Source organism: Protopterus annectens, chromosome 14.part0, assembly GCF_019279795.1.
Source record: "Protopterus annectens isolate FY-2018-M chromosome 14.part0, PAN1.0, whole genome shotgun sequence".
Lineage (NCBI taxonomy): Eukaryota > Metazoa > Chordata > Ceratodontiformes > Protopteridae > Protopterus > Protopterus annectens.
The window spans coordinates 374427706-374445326 of record NC_056748.1 but is presented as its reverse complement, the minus strand read 5'-3'; positions in this window follow the sequence as shown (position 1 = coordinate 374445326).

The window sequence follows — 17621 nt, the reverse complement described above, 5'->3', positions numbered from 1 at the left end:
AGTGTTTTTTTTTTTTTATTTTTAAATGTGTTGCTAATAATGTTGGACTTGTTAATCAGTAATGTTTTGACACAACAAAAAATAGAGGTTTATCTTAATTGCTTAACTAATGAAATATAGGACACTGTTTCATTATCTATATATTTATCTTTTCTGGTATTTTTTCTTAGGGTCACCTCTATAAAGAGTTTTGTTCAGTGGCTCTTAACTACTTAATAAAGTCAAATGTAATGAACTAAATTAAACAAACTGGAACTGGTTGCAAATATTTTATTTATGAAAATAACATCATCAGACAAAAAATCAAATCTTAATTTTGAGACACGGAAGGTGTCATACTGTGCATTGCATAAACTGCAGCAAAATGCAATGTGCTTGTGCCAGTTTTGTTTTTGTCAGTTTTAACATACAGAAGTGCAAATAGGTGAAAGTTTTTAGCATATGATCAAGGAGTAACATGTTGGCTAGTTAGGATGATCCACATTATGATGTGCAGATGGTTCAGATGTCTTGATGGAGGCAACCTGTAGCTGATGACTTACATCTTCTCTTTCTCTATACTTCTTGGCTAAGCTTGTAATTGAACCACTGTGAACAAACACACACGTGTAACTGGTAATGCAGTTAGTTGTGTTGATGCATGTGGAAGCTCACATTTAAAAGGAGAGCTATCTCATTTATCATCTAGAACGTCTCTTATTTAGTATGCCACACTTTTTTATTGTGTATTTATTTTGAGGCATGTGTGTCTCCTAACTTTGGGCACTCCTCATTTTCTCATAGGGAGAACAACAGCAACAGAACTAATGCAAGAGTGCCATTGTAGTGCTAGTGGGAGATTTTGCCCTAATATGTGGTGTACATCATCACACTTCATGCATGCACACAACTAGCATTGTTCTAATTGTGGGAAGCAAGTGGCTGTCTTGCTATGGACATCTGTTGACACAACTACCAGCGTACTGCTTGCTTGTTGCAAACTGTCCAGTTTCTACATTAGTAATGCTAAATGTAATGAAAGCCTTTAATCCTTCCTTTAGGAGAGCATTGCTGGCCTTTGGCTGCTTGACCCTTGGCTAATTTTTATGTATCCAGATGCTAATTTTGCCCAGGCTACCATCAACATAGGTCTGAGCTCTTCTTTTGTACCTTCTGACCAGCTGTGTGTGGTACAAACTTGTGAATACATTTCATTACATTGTGAGACTGGAGGCCTCCCTAAGAATCTTTTATTCATTGTTGCAAGTCATTTTTAGTCTGTCTTGTATCAACAAATACTTGGTTGAGAATCGAGCAGTTAATTGTCATTTTCTTCATATTTAATCATTATGCCCTTTGCTTGTTGGGTTATTGCTTATTTCTTGCTCCGGTTGTTCACCGCATTTTGCATTATGTCTTCAGGAAGTACTTCAAGGCTAGGTCCTTTAAAAACACAAACTAAGCATTACCACTCATTTGGAGGGGAATTACTGTCAGCAGTGTAGGTGATTTGATTAATGGTCTGGGTGCTTAAGGGTCATGGAGGATAAAGTGAAAAATAAAATTTACTTTTCTGGTAGAAGGCTTTGTGCAGAAATCCTGCAGTCTGCCATATGGCTGTAATGGCTGGCTCATGGCAGACAGTGCAGCTAAAATATGTTGTGTGAAGCATGTGTGCATGTGACAGGATATGCTGACTGCTACCTCAGTGCCTTGTTTGCAAGGTTTGTCTGTTTAGGAGGGATATGATAAAAAAAATCCTTGCTTTGCAGTATTAGTCTTGAGGATTCAGGGCCTAGCTCTCATCTATAAGTAGTTACAAAGTCATAATGAGTAGAGCTTTGGAGAACGATATATCAGAGCACTTAATCGAAACACCTTTAAAACCACATATCCCATACACAGAGATGGTGCAGTCATTATTACGGGCCATGCAAGGGACTAGAGTATTATTCCACCTTTGTTTCCTATTTTTATTTCTCCAAATCTTTTGGGTTTCTAATACCATGACAAGAATGAACCCCATTCCAAAGCCAATGTATGATTAAAGTTCATGAAATTAGTATTGTTTCACTGTTTGATGTCAGCCAAAAGTGCTCTTCGCAGCACCAGTAATGTGCCCAGTAATGACTCCTTCTGCAGTTCGTACAGAGTTACATGTACTGGTCGCATATCTAAATAGGATTGTAGACATTTTTATAAGGCCCATTGCTCCTACTACTATTGGAACTATCTGGGTATCTTTCTTCCACATTGCTCTCATTTCTGCTTGCAAATCCTGATTTTATGATTTTGTGTCTCTCTGTGTGCAGGACACTGTAGTCACTAGGTATGGCGATTTCAATGATCAATGCTACTTTTGTCTTCTTTTCTTGAACCAACCACTATATCTGGTTTTCTAGCATCTTTCTTTTGAACTGTTGGTAATGGATGATCCCATGTGATGTAGACTTCATCATTTCTTATGATGCTTTGTGGCTCATGTTTCCAGTGTTTTTCAGCCACTTCACTACCATAATGTTTGCACAATTGACAGTCACCCTGGAGTTATCCCCCTTTGAATTTTTATCCCTGAAATAATAATTTGTCCTTTATCATGGCTTAATTGCAAAGTGATCTACCAGTGTTTCATGGTCACTGTAATGTAGTGGATCAGTGTAGGGTGTACTTTATACATTTTTAAGCATTCTTTTATCCGTGAATGTGGGATAGTATCAAATGTTTTTTTGTAGTCAATCCATACCATACTTAAATTCTTTCCCTTTTTTCAGTTCTCCACTATGACTTTATTCAACAACAAATGATCCTTTGTTCCCTATAACTTTCTTTTATTGCCCTTTTATTGTATTGCCATAAATGAGTTTTCTTCTAAATGACCATAGACTATGTCTGCATCAATTCCAGTGTATAGATTATACGGTGTCGGAAGGCAAGTTATTGGTCTGTAATTTTTAGGGTAGCTTGCAGGTTCACTCTTAAGTAGAAGCATTGTTAGCCAGGTTGGTGTCTGTTCGGGGAACACATGTAAATAGTACTCATGGCTAAATGTTCATGCAAAGATGTTAATAGTTTTAACCAGAAGTTAGGTGCTGCATCTGGGTCTGGGGTTTTACAATTTGAGGCTTTTCTTAACTTTGTTTCAATCTTTCTGGCTGTTACTTCATCCCATTTCATATCCTGTACCTTTAAACTTCCTGTTCTTTCTTTTACTTCTTCTAGCCATTTAGTATTTTTTTGTTTCACAGGATCTACATAGATACTTCTCCAAAATTTGTCTATTTCTTCTTTTTTTGGTAGTCTTTCGATTCCTTTTACCTTGTTTCCCAGTTCTCTGTAAAACCTTTTTGGGTCATCAATACATTGCTTATTTTGTACTTTTCCTTTATATTTGTCTGAGTATCTTCTAAGTTTTTCCACCTGTGCTAAGATTTTTAGCTTGTTATTTGCGATGGTGCATGATAGATCCTGATCTGTTCTTATACTGCGTATTTCTTTTATCATGTCTATCTTTATAAGTATTTTTGTTGATCTGTTCTCTCTTCTATGCTCTTCTAACAGTGACACTTCTTGTCTTAGCTGCTTTATAGTTTTCTCGGTATTTACGTATTACCGCAACCACATTCGGAGCAGGAGAAGTGGCTCATTCCCAAGCCCTTGTCCTGCCGAAATATGTAGTGCAAGTTACTGGGGTGGTGTGTGTCACTGTGTTAAAAGTCTGTTGAAGAATTCTTGATACAAAACCACCAGGAAACTAAATTGGGGGAATGTCATTTTCCTCATGTATATTAAGCTAGTCATTCTTACAAAACTTGGGGAAAGTGCTTCAACGGACTGTGAAAACAAAAGATTCGGAAAGGAACATTTCAGGTTGTTCAAGGGTCAGCAACCTTTCAAGGGCTCTCTTGATGCACATGACAAATATTTGGCTTTTTTTGTATTCATGGGTGGCACCATAATGCCGCGGTCGGCATTGTGAACTTGTTCTCCCAGTTCATGTGCTATGAATGCCCTCACTAGGTATAATTGTTTTTTTTTTTTTTTTTTTTTTTTTTTTTTGGCCAGGTTTGTTGCTTCCTGTCACATCCCAAACACATGCTGATAGGAGAATGGTGCCATGTGCACCTCTCTTTTTGTGTGCCTGCATGTGTATTTGTAGCAGCAGACTGGGGTGTCATTCCGGAATTTGTTCTCTCCCTCTTGCCCTTTGCTTCCACGCTAGTGGGCCAACTGCTGCATGATACATAAGAGACATCGAACATCCATATGAAAAAAATATATCGTCAGTAACGTATAATCATACCATCTTTCAAACCCAAAACATATGGCTTTATAAATAAATTAACCACATTCCCATAACATGACGAATGCTGACAGGTTGAAAATGTGGTTGCGATAATACGCAAGTACCGTTTTCTCTATTCGATACTTCCATGATGGTATTCAATTTTTCCCCTTTCTCTCCTTCACTATCCTATGTTCTTGTGGTAGAACTTTATCAGTTATTAATTTAGTTGCACAGTAATATATCCTGTTTACTTCTGTTATATCGCATGGATCTCTATGGACAGTCCTAATTATTGTGTTCATTTGTTTTATCAAACTTCTGACTTTTTGGGTTTTATTGACCTTCTGCAGTCTATTTCTTTCATTGATCTTAATGCCTATCTATCTCTATTAAGTCAAGCAACTTTTCTCTTAGCTCGTTTTCTTCTAAACTGAGGGCACATTTTTTTGTTTTCCATTTCCTGCGGGCATTCTATAGAAAGTTCTATTGCATGTTCCTGTGACACATTCTCTTCAATTTGATCCTGTGCCATCTATTGCTCTGTCATATGAGAACTCACTGACCCATCACTCCTCAACATTAACTGTGTCAGAGTTTCCATAGTTTTCTGTTCCTCATCTTGCTGTCCATCTTCAAGTGAATGTTTATACTCATTTCCTGTGGAAGGCTCCAAAATATCTTCATATGGCACCTGACCAATTGCTTCCCATTCCACTGGTTTGCCCTTAATTTGGAGTTATATTGTTCTATACTTTTGTGGTGCTTTTTGAATTAGATTTTCTACACTGAATCGTTCACTTTGGAGGTACTCCATAACCTGAGTTTCTATTTCTTTATCTCCTCCATTACTGATCACCTTTTCTACTTTTCCTCTTTGTCTTCTTATTTTTTGTATTGTAAAGTTTTCCATGTCTGGATTCCTCTGTCTGTATTTCTCTTCAAATATCTGTGGTGTTGCTCTTTTTGTATTGATTAGTTTTTTCTTTCTCTTTGCATAGATATTACACCATAGTAACTCTCTTTTTCTTTCCAATGTCCATACTTCTTCTTCAGATGTCTCCTGATGTTCCTGTTTCTTCTTACTTTGGGGACTCACTCCATCATCCTGTGATCTACATCAAATCCTTCACTTCGCAGGCAATCAATAAATTCGACTTCTATTTTTTAACTTTTAGTTTACTAATCTGCTTTTCTACATTCCCTCTTTGTGATATTATTTTTTTATTGTGAAATTTTCCATGTCTGGATGCCTTTGCCTGTATTTCTCTTTGAATATCTTTGGGGCTGCCTTTTTTTATGTTGATTAATTTGGCTTTCACCTTTGCATAAATTGTGTACCATATCAAATCTCTATTTCTTTCCCATGCCTATATTTCTTTTTTATACTTTTCAAAAATATCTAAGTTTTGTTGTTTACATTTTTGTACTTCTTCAAATGCTTCTTTTTCCAAACAGGTCAAAGTTTCTTGATCTATATACTGTTTTTGAAAAATCTATTGTATTGATGACCACAAATTTTTATTTGAAGCTTCTGATAGTTTTTCTTGCGGAAGTATTTTTCTTTCCTCTAATTTTGCTCTTAATCTTTTGTGTATCTTGCATCTGGAAATTCTGGGCTTTCTACATAATAGTAACAATACATAATTTCTTTCTTATCCTCAATAGTCCACTCTGTCGTCTTTATGGCTCTTCTTTGGCCTATCAGATTTTGTGATTTTTGTGGATTGTTATTTCCTTCTACAACAGGAGAGCCATCTTCCCCCTGGGCCTGGTCTTTCCCCATTGTAGGAATGTTTCCATATTTTGAAGATTCTACACTGTCATTTTTTCCAGTCCTGGCACCAGTGTGCCTACCAGGATTGGGCACTCCTGGGTCTTGTGATCCCAGCTGTCTTTTTCAATTTTTTACCTACTTCTGTCCATGATATATATACATAAATACAGTCTATATATCAGTGTCGCTTTAGTGAGATTTTGTAGAAAACAGGGTCCACATCGTGGAGGCACTCACCAAGACTTGAGGATAAATTCAATTTCAGCACTACTACTCTCCTTTGCTTGCTGACTTTTCATCTCTCCATTCGGACCCCTTTGTATTGTTTCCTACTTATAGGGGCTACCAGTGTGCATTAATGCAGCCTATGGATAGCCCTGTGATCTGAGCTACGAGTCAGTTTTCCCCAAGCTTGTTCACCCCTGTCATACTGACTTCCATTTTCTGTCACATGTGAAACCAGTCTGAAGAATCCTCTTCCTTACAAGAAGGAAATACTGGGTGCTTTCCATGGTTATATTCCATTCTTTCTTACTGTTTAACTCCCAAACAGCTCATGTTTGGCATGTGGTCATTACCAAAGAACTGTATGTGCTTTCCTTGTGATTTTTTTGTTACTGTAGATGGAAAAATAGGGTTTATATCCATAGCTGTAAGCATGGCATCTGATGCATAGCTGCCGTGTGTTCATTTTTTTGGGGGGATGAAAAAATGTTTGCTGACAATTAAGTGCAACTGAATAAAGTTGTTATGATAATGGACTGACTTCATCTGTGAACATGAGAGGTTAACCTTGAGCCATGAGGGCAGGTGTGGTGATGATGATAGAAGACACTAGTAGTTGAAGCCAGAGAGGGATTCTGTTAAAGCTTTATAACTGTGACCACCTCTAGGATGGGTAAAATGATCTTGCTGTTTGCACAGGCTTACCGTGCTGTGGCATCTATGGCCTCTCTGCACACTGGTTAATATTTCAGAACATGAGAAACCAGAAATCATTAATTATGTCCTTCACAGCTTCTACCATGTTCATCATAGTTGCTAGAACCTCAGTGCTCAGTTTAACTTTGTTCTCACTCTCCATATCATTATATGACATAGGCAAAGGATACTTAACTTGCAGGAGTGGTCTGAATCTTTAGAAAAGAAAGTTTTTTTTTTACTATGTCTTTTGTTAGAATATTCATAATTCAAATTAATTTCAGTACTGCATTTCATTTTAGTTTATTTAATTGACATAACCTTTCCTTTCATCTATTTTGATGCTGCTCATATTTTTCAATTTATTATAGACATATTTACTGACCTTAGATATTAAAAGCATCCTACAATGAAGATTCTTTGCAGTGACTAACTTCTGGGGATTTCCTGTTATGGTATTCGTTGTGCTGAAATGTGTCTCATTTCCTTGTTAGTAGAATGTGTACTTCTAGCCATTGAAAATCATGATATCAAGTGCCAGGCTAGGAAAGGATGGTGTTCTATGTCCGCGCACTTTACAGTGCTTTTCTGCCCTTCACTCAATTCACCTCTCAAGTTTAACATGCATAATTGGAAACTTCCCATGTTTGGTGCCTGATCTAGAGGTCATTGGATTAAAATATGCATATTAGTGTTGCTTGTACTACCAAGAAGAGCATGATGTCAAACTCTCCCATTAATGCTAGTGTTCCAACCCAAACATCTACAGGAGGAGATGTAAGATGATCAAGACAGTAACCACTGCCCAGAACATGGCAGCTCTAGAGGATGGCCAGCTCAGGGACTGGTAGGAGGTTCCAGGCATACTGGTGAAAGTAAGGATCACTAGGACAGGTATTGACAAAAGGCACAATTCATGAAGTCTGTTCCTGAGACAGCCTCCTGCTGCTCACAAATTTTCCCTCAACTGACATAGGATTGAACTCATAACCATCATCAGCTGATGATGAGAGGGAAAACATATAATTAACTACCATATTAAAAGAAATGAACTGCTCTGTTCCACCTCCACAAATGTTGTTATATCCTCTGGAACATCTGCTTATAAAAGTTACCTCCATTTGGTTTGCCCTCTGTACCCAGTAGTGACCAACTTTGCACATTTCCTGATGTATAAGATCAGACTGTACTCATCAAAACCACTACAGAGCTTCTTCGTCCAAGTATGTTCTTCCTTCAGGGAAAGGTTGAAAGAGAGAGAGAGAGAGGTCGAAGGTTATTTTCCTACCTGTTTTTTGTTTTCATGAAGCCAGAAAGCTTCTGTCTCATCCAAGAATTCAACAAGTTTAACAAGCCTTCTGTCTCATCCAAGACTTCAAGTTTAACAAGCACATTGGTAACTTTTCAGGTAGTCATGTCCTGTTCCAGCACAGCAACAGGACAGTGTTGCTGGCCATGATGGATACTGGCACATAACTCTCTCAGGTCAGCACAACAGGTACTTTTAACTTGCTGAAGAGACAATATATGGCCACTTGGTCTGTCTTCTGCACCCAGTGCTTCCCATAGTTCTAGGAGATGTGAAAAAAGCCTTTTAAAAGAAGGAATTTCTTGTGTTCACTTACCATGATGACTGTCTCTCAGTGGCCCTGTCAAAGAACTTCTTAGTTGTAGCATTTGCTTGTATCTTCTCATGGCTACAGGTCATAGAGGATAATTGTAAATTGGGAGAAGTCCCTTCTTGTTCAGGCAAAAAGAACTGCCTTTATTCACGAAAAGTTTAACACTATACTTAGTTGGACATTTCTGCCCACAGAGGAAGTATGAAACATCATAGCCTTGGCTATCTGCAAGTAGTACAGATTCAAACCTTCCTAAACCATTTGAACTTGCAGAACCACTATCAGCACAGTTTTTTCAACTTGTGAATGAGGGTGCCGCCCAACAGGCCTGCTGTTTTTGTTTGAGCCCTGTCATTAGGTTTTTGAGAGGTGGATTATTCATATTCCTTCATTTTGGTTTTTCCTTTCCTACAGCTGTACCTGTAGCACTAACTAAATCTGGATAATTTGCTGATATGTTGGGAAGCTAACCTGGTCTCCCCTTTGCTTAGGAAAAATGACTTCACCAGGAAAGGCTGCTTTCATAAACTATCTCACCATCAGATCTTTGGAATGGGAGATGAGATGATTACTTTAGTCAGTCAACCTTACTTTGGTGTAATATGTGAACAAATAATATAGAATGTAATCTTACAGTGTGTGCAGACATGCAATGTAGGTCTGACAGTGGCCCATGGATCTAATGCTATAGTCTGGCCATCTGGCCACTAGTAGCCTGTATTCAAAGCCAATACCTTATTACGTACAACTGCCATCCTAGACATGTGGTAAACAGTTTACTAAGGGGTTAGAACAAAGAGAAAGGATGTTAACATCTTATAATATAATCAGAATTACTATTCAACTGCTGCTGCAATGACAGATAAACTATTTAATATTATATATTATAAATATATTTTGAAAGAAGAGAGGACAGTTAAAAATGAACATTGTGCCAGAGAAAACAATGATCCCTCTATGACCTATAGCCATGAGAAGAGACAAGCAAATACTACAACTAAGAAATTCTATGACAGGGTCACTGAAAGGCAGTCATCATGGTGCCCCTATCCTAACTAACTTACAAATTTCTACCTTAAGCAAGATGGAACAGTGCTACAACAAAGGTGCAAAGTTTTCCACAAACTCTGAATATCACATACACTGCTGTAAACCACTGCTAGAACTAAACAGGCTTGAACTCCCCTTGCCTTTATTCAGCTATCCACCTTGCACAACCTTATTTTCAAGCTTTCTGCCTGCCCTGCACTAGCCAATCTAGTGACACCTTACACACCAAATCAATCCCTACGATCAGAAGACAAAAATATCTTAGCTATTTCAAAATCCACAAGAAAACCAGGTCATTCTCCGTATTCATACTCTGTCACTATACTTTGGAATTCACTGCCTCTATCTACCAGGTCTATACCTGGCCTAACCCATTTGAAAACTTCTTTAAAATATCATCTAAAAAATACATGGCTGTGCTCCTGCATGAAGCCTGGCTAATGCTCAGCTCTTCCTCTTCTTCCATATTAGCCCCATCCTAATCCTCTTCTGTCATATTTGACTCCCTCACAGTCTGCAAGATCCTAAGGCTCTCCTAACTCCATTCTATCTACACCATATCCTTAAATTACTACTCAGGCAATAATGCCTCTATTCTTAACTCTCTCACTATCTATCTGCATCACTAACTTTCTGGATATTATTTTCCTAACTAAAACCAACATTCTATTTTTTCATGTACTATAACAGTCAGTGTCATACATTACACTACCTACATATTATTTTTGTACACTATCTACTCATAGGCTATGTGTATGGTGGGATCCCCTACTAAATACCAAACGCACACATTCCCGACGCCCAAAATACCGAGACCAAAAAAAGAAAAACCAAAACCGCGAAATTCAAAATTGCGAAATGTATACCAAACGTACAGCACACACATAAATATTCACACACCCTCCCCAGAACACAAACAAACAAACCTACACTACAGACAAGCAGAGGGGCAAGCCCCCCTGCACCCCCCATGTGGGACGCTTCACCCCCCACACCCCCCTACTTAAATATTCTAACTCCAAGGTTGCACTACACAGGCACACATGAAAAAAAACACCACACACCACCATTCACCTCGCACACACACACATCACATTCACAACACACACTTACACACACATTACAACCCCTAACCAACACACACACACAGAAATACTTACCCTACCTTCCACCTACTCATTCACAAACTGCAACACCACAACCGCGAATTTCAACATCCCAGATCATCGGGATTTTGAAATTCGCACTTCTGATTTTTCTGTATTGTGGGGTTTCGGCACTCTGGTCTCGATAGTTTGAAAGTCGAGATTTCAAACTTTTGAGATTGTGTAGTGTTCCCATATGGTGAGAGTGACTATAGTTTTCTATAATGTTTTAACTCTATATATAATTGCCTACATGTGTAGTATATCTTGTAACATCTTGTAACATAGTTTATGTTCTTTCAACTTATATTTGTACAGTATTTCTCATGTCATTTGTATTGTACTGTATGTGGCGCTTTTCTCCCTGGGCGTCTGCTGAAAACAAGTTCTGTAGACCCAGTCAGACCACCCTGGTAAACAAATGTTAAATAAATAAATAAATAAAATTTTAGACCACTTAGTTGATAAATGCTTAGAGTGTACATTTGTGTCTTAAACACTGCATTGTTCTGATGTGTAATGATGTTGTGGGGGTACTTAAACACGGTAATATTCTGATGTGTAATGATGTTGTGGGGGTACTTAAACACTGTAATATTCTGATGTGTAATGATGTCATGGGGGTACTTAAACACTGTATTGTTCTGATATGCAATGATGTTTTGGGGGTACTTAAACACTGTAATATTCTGATGTATAATGATGTTGTGGGGATAGTACACAGTGAGCATCAACAAGTCACATATAGAAAACCTAAGAATGTAGGTATATATTTTAGTGCACGTCAACAATGTGGAAAGAAAATACATCCATATACTAAAGGTGCACACTCAAGTGTAAACTGTAAGGCATGTAGAAATATTAAACCAAATCATGTTTTTTTATACATCCTTCTGCGGGGAGTGTGTATAATATACACAAGGCGTGTACTTGTTCTACGTATGGTTTATTTAGCTGCTTGTTGTAAACCATTTTACTCAGGGAAAGCTAAAAAATGTAAATAAAGAATGTTAAGTTGTCAATCTCGCCTTCATTCTTGCTGGATGGGTTCGGAGCCGAACCTCGGCTCCGACTAGGCCTATTACTAAAGCTCGAGAGCTATTTTTACTGGCTCGAGGCTATCCTATGTCCCATAATGCCAGGCGTGATATACCCAGATCTCGTTTGCTGCTTCAGCTGCGAGGTTGCGTCTTTTTGCTGGCTCCAGGTTGTATTAATATTTTTCTTGTATTTAGTCAGCTTTTTGGGTTAAAATCTTAGCAATAGTTTTTTATAGTTACTACCCTTTAGATCCCTGTTTAGGATTCCCTCTTAGGTAGTTTTTTATACAGTTTTTCCTCTCACTGAATAGTTAGGCCCTTGGCCAAACTTCTTCCATACTTTTTTGTCTGTAGATGTATGTGTGTGCCTAGTTAAATTGTATTAATAAGTGTGGGGTTTTTTGGTTTATTTCTTGGTCTGTTACAACCTTTTTGTGTGTGTGTGTGTTGGCTGATTGTGACTAGACCTCCCAGAGTTGTCTTTTTCTGCCCGTCATCCTTGTTTCAGGATGTCGAAAGACACCAAGGTCTCGGGATTCAAGAAGTGTGACTCGTGCTGTCAGAATATGTCTCTGACAGACGGTCACACTTCTTGTGTATATTGCTTGGGCCCTCTGCACCTGCAGGACTCTTGTTCTGTCTGCCATGCGTTCAGTCCAAGAGTTCTGCAGGAACGCAGAAACAAACTTATTTTGAGAGGCTTGTTAAAGCCTGAAGGTTCCCCGGCTAAGCCTTCGTTGGTAAACCTTCCAAGCCCGCCAAACCGTCGGCTCCATGTTCAGAGCCGTTGCCGAGCGCTGCTACTACTATCACTGCATCGGTTCCGGCCATAACCGATGATTCAAGGCCTCAGTCGGCTCCGACTCTGCTGTCGGAGCCGTCTTCGAGCAGAAAGCATTCCAGGTCTCCTTCCCTGGAATCTGTCCATTCGGCTCCGAAGTCTCCCTTGTTATCGGAGCGGAGTCACAGGTCCCATTCCTCTCGGTCTTCCAGGCTGTTGGACCATGACCTCAAGAGGGTGGTTAGCAGACTACTTAAGTCGCAGGCACTGGCCCAAATGTTGCATAGCCCTCCTCATCAGGCAGTGGCTTTCACTACTCCCTCTTCGATTCCGACTCTTCCTTTGAGTTCGGAGCCAGAGATTGTAGGGGTCGGGACCGTTGGAATGTCGGAGCTGATACCACTCCTTTAGGCTCCCTCGTCAGCTCCAATCTCTTCCTTGGTTCCATCCTTGGAGGGATCCGGGTGCCGGGACTCTCTCGTTGGTTCCGAGGGGGTGAGTGGCATTGGACCCTTGTCTGACCCCGTTCTCCCTCTTGGAGCTTTGGCGCAGATGAGTTCAGCCCCAACATCAGCCTTGGAGCCGTCCCTCTCGGTGCCGGGAGGAGTCCTTGTCTCTTCGGAGCGGGGACCCCCTTCCTTGCCTGATAGTGGCGCCTTTGAGGTCATGAGGAGTGTGCTGGCCCTTGTGCCTCCTCCACGGTCGGCTCCTTCGGCTCCTCCCTCTATGGTGCCTGCTTCAGTCTCTATGCACTCTTCCGATCCCGAGCATGGAGAACTGATGCTACAGGTAGCCCCATTGGGTGTATCCTCCTCTTCTGAGGCCTCCCCTGATCCTTCAGGGGAGCCAACTCGAAAGAGAAAATGCAAGAGGAAGCATGTAGACTCCCCTGAGTCAGTCACATCGGACACTGACTTGGATGACTCAGAAGGGTCCCCAAGGTCCCCCTCTGAGGATGTCTCATTTTCTGACATCCTGGAGATTCTTAAGCAGAGGGGAAACTGGTCTGCCCTTAACCCTTCTGAGGACGAGTCGGTATACCTGGATGCGTTCGGTTCTCACCCTTCCACCTCCTGGGTGTCTCCGCCTTTCGACCCACTCATGGATGTGGTGGCTCGGAAGGCATGGACGGCTCCGGATACTATGGAACCAACTCCCCGGAGGCCTACAAAATTTATTACAGCCCCTTCTGACAAGCAGTTTCTAACTAAGGGCATCCCTGTTGATGCCATGGTGGTGGCGGTGGCCACTAAAAAGGAGTTGGCTGACCCTTCAGTACCTGTCCATCCTCCTAATAAGGAATCTAGGACTATGGGCAGGTATGGCAAGCGGATGATTTCCTCAGCGACCTTTGCTATGCGGTCGCTGAATTATTTGTGCCATTTCACCCGTCTCCAGAGAGACCTTCTCAAGGAACTGGGTGATACCTTACAGGACCCATCAGCTGCGGGGTCTCAGGAAAAGATCAACTCCCAGCTGGGGACCCTAAACTCTATTGTCATCTCCTCCATGCGGCTCATTTCCTCTGCAGCCGATGGAGTGAGTAGGGCTGCAGGCATGGGCGTTGCTCTAAGGAGACACACCTGGATGCGGCTTTGCAATTTTGCTGACCCCTTCAAGGCATCCTTCACTAACACCCCCTTTGATGGTTCTGCCTTGTTTGGACCTCAAGTGAAGGATAAATTGACCAGGTGCGAGCAGGAAGGCAAGACTCTCTCTGCTGTAGGAGTCTGTTTTTCTACCCCTTCTAGACCATACCCTAAGGGTCAGAAAGGTGGGAAAATGTGGTTCCGCAAACCTCAGGGAGTACTGCCTGTCGCACGTGGTGAGCTTCCCTCCAGAGGCAGAGGAGGGAACAATAATAGACACCGCCCGAGGGGCAGGGGGGGTCCGCAGAATCAGGGTAGCAGAGAATCTTTCTCTGACAAACCCTTCCAGCACCCCTGAGGAGCTGCCCGACTGTCCACCTTCGGAGGCAGTCGGGGGAAGACTATCACTGTACCCAGAAGCCTGGCATTCCCTCATGCAAGACAATTGGGTACGGTCAATCATATCTGAGGGTTACAAAATTCCCTTTATTCATACCCCACAACTGCCAAAAGGGCCCCTTCCAGACATTCCACCCAGTCTGAGGGATCAAGCAGCACTAGAAATTTCAAAGCTGCTAGAAAAAAGAGCCATCCAGCCAGTCCCAGCAGACCAGCAAGGATCCAGAGTCTACTCCAAGTTCTTTTTGGTACCAAAAAAGACAGGGGACTGGAGACCTATTTTGGATCTCAGCAGGCTGAGCAAGTCTGTTCAAAGAACGAAATTCCGGATGGTCATGCTTCAGTCCATTCTACCCTTACTGGGTCAGGACAATTGGATGTGCTCTGTAGACCTTCAGGATGTGTACTATCATATCAAAATGAACAGGTGCTCCAGGAGGTTTCTCCACTTCTGGCTGGGAGCCAGTCACTACCAATTCAGAGCCCTGCCCTTTGGCCTCACCACAGCCCCCAGGGTGTTTACCAAATGCATGGCAGTGGTTGCGGCTCATCTGAGACGAAAAGGATTCCAGGTGTTTCCATACTTAGATGACTGGCTCCTTACTGCCACCACCAAGCGTCAGCTACTCCATTCCAGAGATTATACCCTCCAAATTTGCAACGAGCTAGGTATCTCTATAAACTTTGAAAAGTCTGCCTTGTCGCCTTGTCAATCTATTACCTTCATAGGCACCATTTTGGACACTGTGGAACTGTCAGCAAAACTGCCTGTACAAAGGATTTCAGACATTCGCGATCATGTTCAAATCCTACTACAAGAGAGCAGAGTCCAGGCCAGATTCGTACTAAAAACCCTAGGTCTCATGGCAGCAGCTATCACATTACTCCCCCTAGCTCACTTTTACTTGCGGATCCTGCAATGGATGCTGTTTTCCCAGTGGTCCTTTCAACAGCTTCCAATGTCACACAGCATTCTAATCACTCAGTCATGCAAAAGGCACCTTTCATGGTGGATGGTCTCCCCTCAGGTTCTTCAGGGCAGACCCTTTGTCCTTCCTTCTCCTGTGGCTACTGTGACAACGGATGCCTCCCTGATCGGGTGGGGGGGGGGCATTTTCAGGGCAGGACAGTCCAGGGCACATGGCAGCCTTTCGAAAACCACCTGCACATAAATGTCTTGGAAATGAGAGTGGTACTTTTAGCGTTGCAGGCCCTTCAAGACTCTCTACCGACCGGAACTATTGCAATTCAGACAGACAATATGTCTGTAGTGTGGTACATCAACAAGAGGGCGGAACCAGGTCCTACCCCCTATGTCGAGAAGCACTCAGATTGTGGCAGTGGGCAATCTCTACTCAACGGTTTCTGGTAGCAACGCATATCCCCAGGAAGTCCAACGTCATAGCGGACAGGCTGAGCAGAGCCATTCTCATGCCCCACGAGTGGTCTTTCAACCAGCTAGTAGCGGAAAAAATCTTCAGGAGGTGGGGTCAGCCTTGCTGCGATCTTTTTGCAACCCCTCAAAACAGCAAGTGCCCAGACTTCTTCACCCTCTTCTCTCTCCCAGGTCTTCCCCCCAGAGACACTCTAGTCCACGATTGGCCCCGGTGTCTTCTGTATGCTTTTCCTCCCTTTCCCTTAATTACTCAGCTAATCCAGAAAGCAACTGTTTTGAGATCCAGAATGATCCTTGTTACCCCTTACTGGCCTCGACAAATTTGGTTTCCGTTCCTGCAACGTCATCTGCTAGATCAACCCTGGCATCTTGTCCCAGCGCCAGATCTTCTGACACATCAGTCAGGCGGGCTGCATCAGTCTCTCCAATCTCTCAACCTCACAGCTTGGTTGCTTCACTTCCAACCCTAGCCAGGCTTCCCTCAATCTCTCATTCAGTTTGTGACATCATCCTCGCTTCGCACAAGTCTACTACCAGAAAGACTTATGCTAGCAAATGGAAGCGTTTCTCTGTTTGGGCAGGGGAGAAACAAGCTGACCCTTTTACAGCCCCTGTCCATACAGTCTTAGAGTTTTTGGCAGAACTTTTTCAAATGGGGTCTTCTTCAGCCACCATCAGAGTTCAGTTGGCAGCTATTGCGAATTTTCATGTTGGAGTGTCAGAGACCTGCATTATGTCACACAAACTTTGTAAAGCCTTTCTAAAAGGAACCCTCTTACTTAGGCCCCTGGTAAAAGATCCTCCCCCACCATGGGACCTAAATTTGGTGCTGTCATCTTTAATTCTCCCTCCCTTTGAGCCTGCAGCTTCCTGTTCGTTAAAGTTGCTCTCTTGGAAAACTCTGTTTTTAGTAGCCATCACTTCAGCGAGAAGGGTATCGGAACTTCAAGCCCTTTGTGTTCGCCCTCCTTACCTTGTTTTTCACAAAGATAGAGTGTCACTTAGGACTATTCCGTCCTTTTTACCCAAAGTACTCTCTGAAAAAAATCTGACTCACATCATCAATCTTTCTGTTTTCTTCCCACTTTATACCAATAGGTCTGAACGGAAGTTACATTATCTAGACGTTCACCGTCAATTACGCTTCTACCTGGATAGAACCAAGCAGACAAGGAAATCAGAACAGCTCTTCCTGTCTTACGCGGAAGGGAAACAAGGCCTGCCAGTTTCCAAAGTAACCTTGTCCAGCTGGGTGACCTCTTTTATCATGTTGATTTACCAATTGAGGCATAAAGAGCTCCCTATTAAGCCCAGAGCTCATTCAACCAGAGCATTAGCTTCTTCAGTAGCCTTTCAGGCAAGATTGCGAATGGATTCCATTTGTGCAGCAGCCACATGGGCCCCTCCTCATACCTTCATTTCTCATTACAAGCTGGACATGACCTCTAGAAGTAGGGCTGATTTTGGTTCCACTGTGCTCAAGAGTTTGTTCCATTGAGCCACCCAGGACTAAGGTGCTAGGGACGCTGTCCCATCCAGCAAGAATGAAGGCGAGATTGACAACTTAACATTGAGAAGTTATGCACTTACCATAACGTTCCATGTTAGTTGTCTTCTTCTCGCCTTCTTTCTTGCGTCCC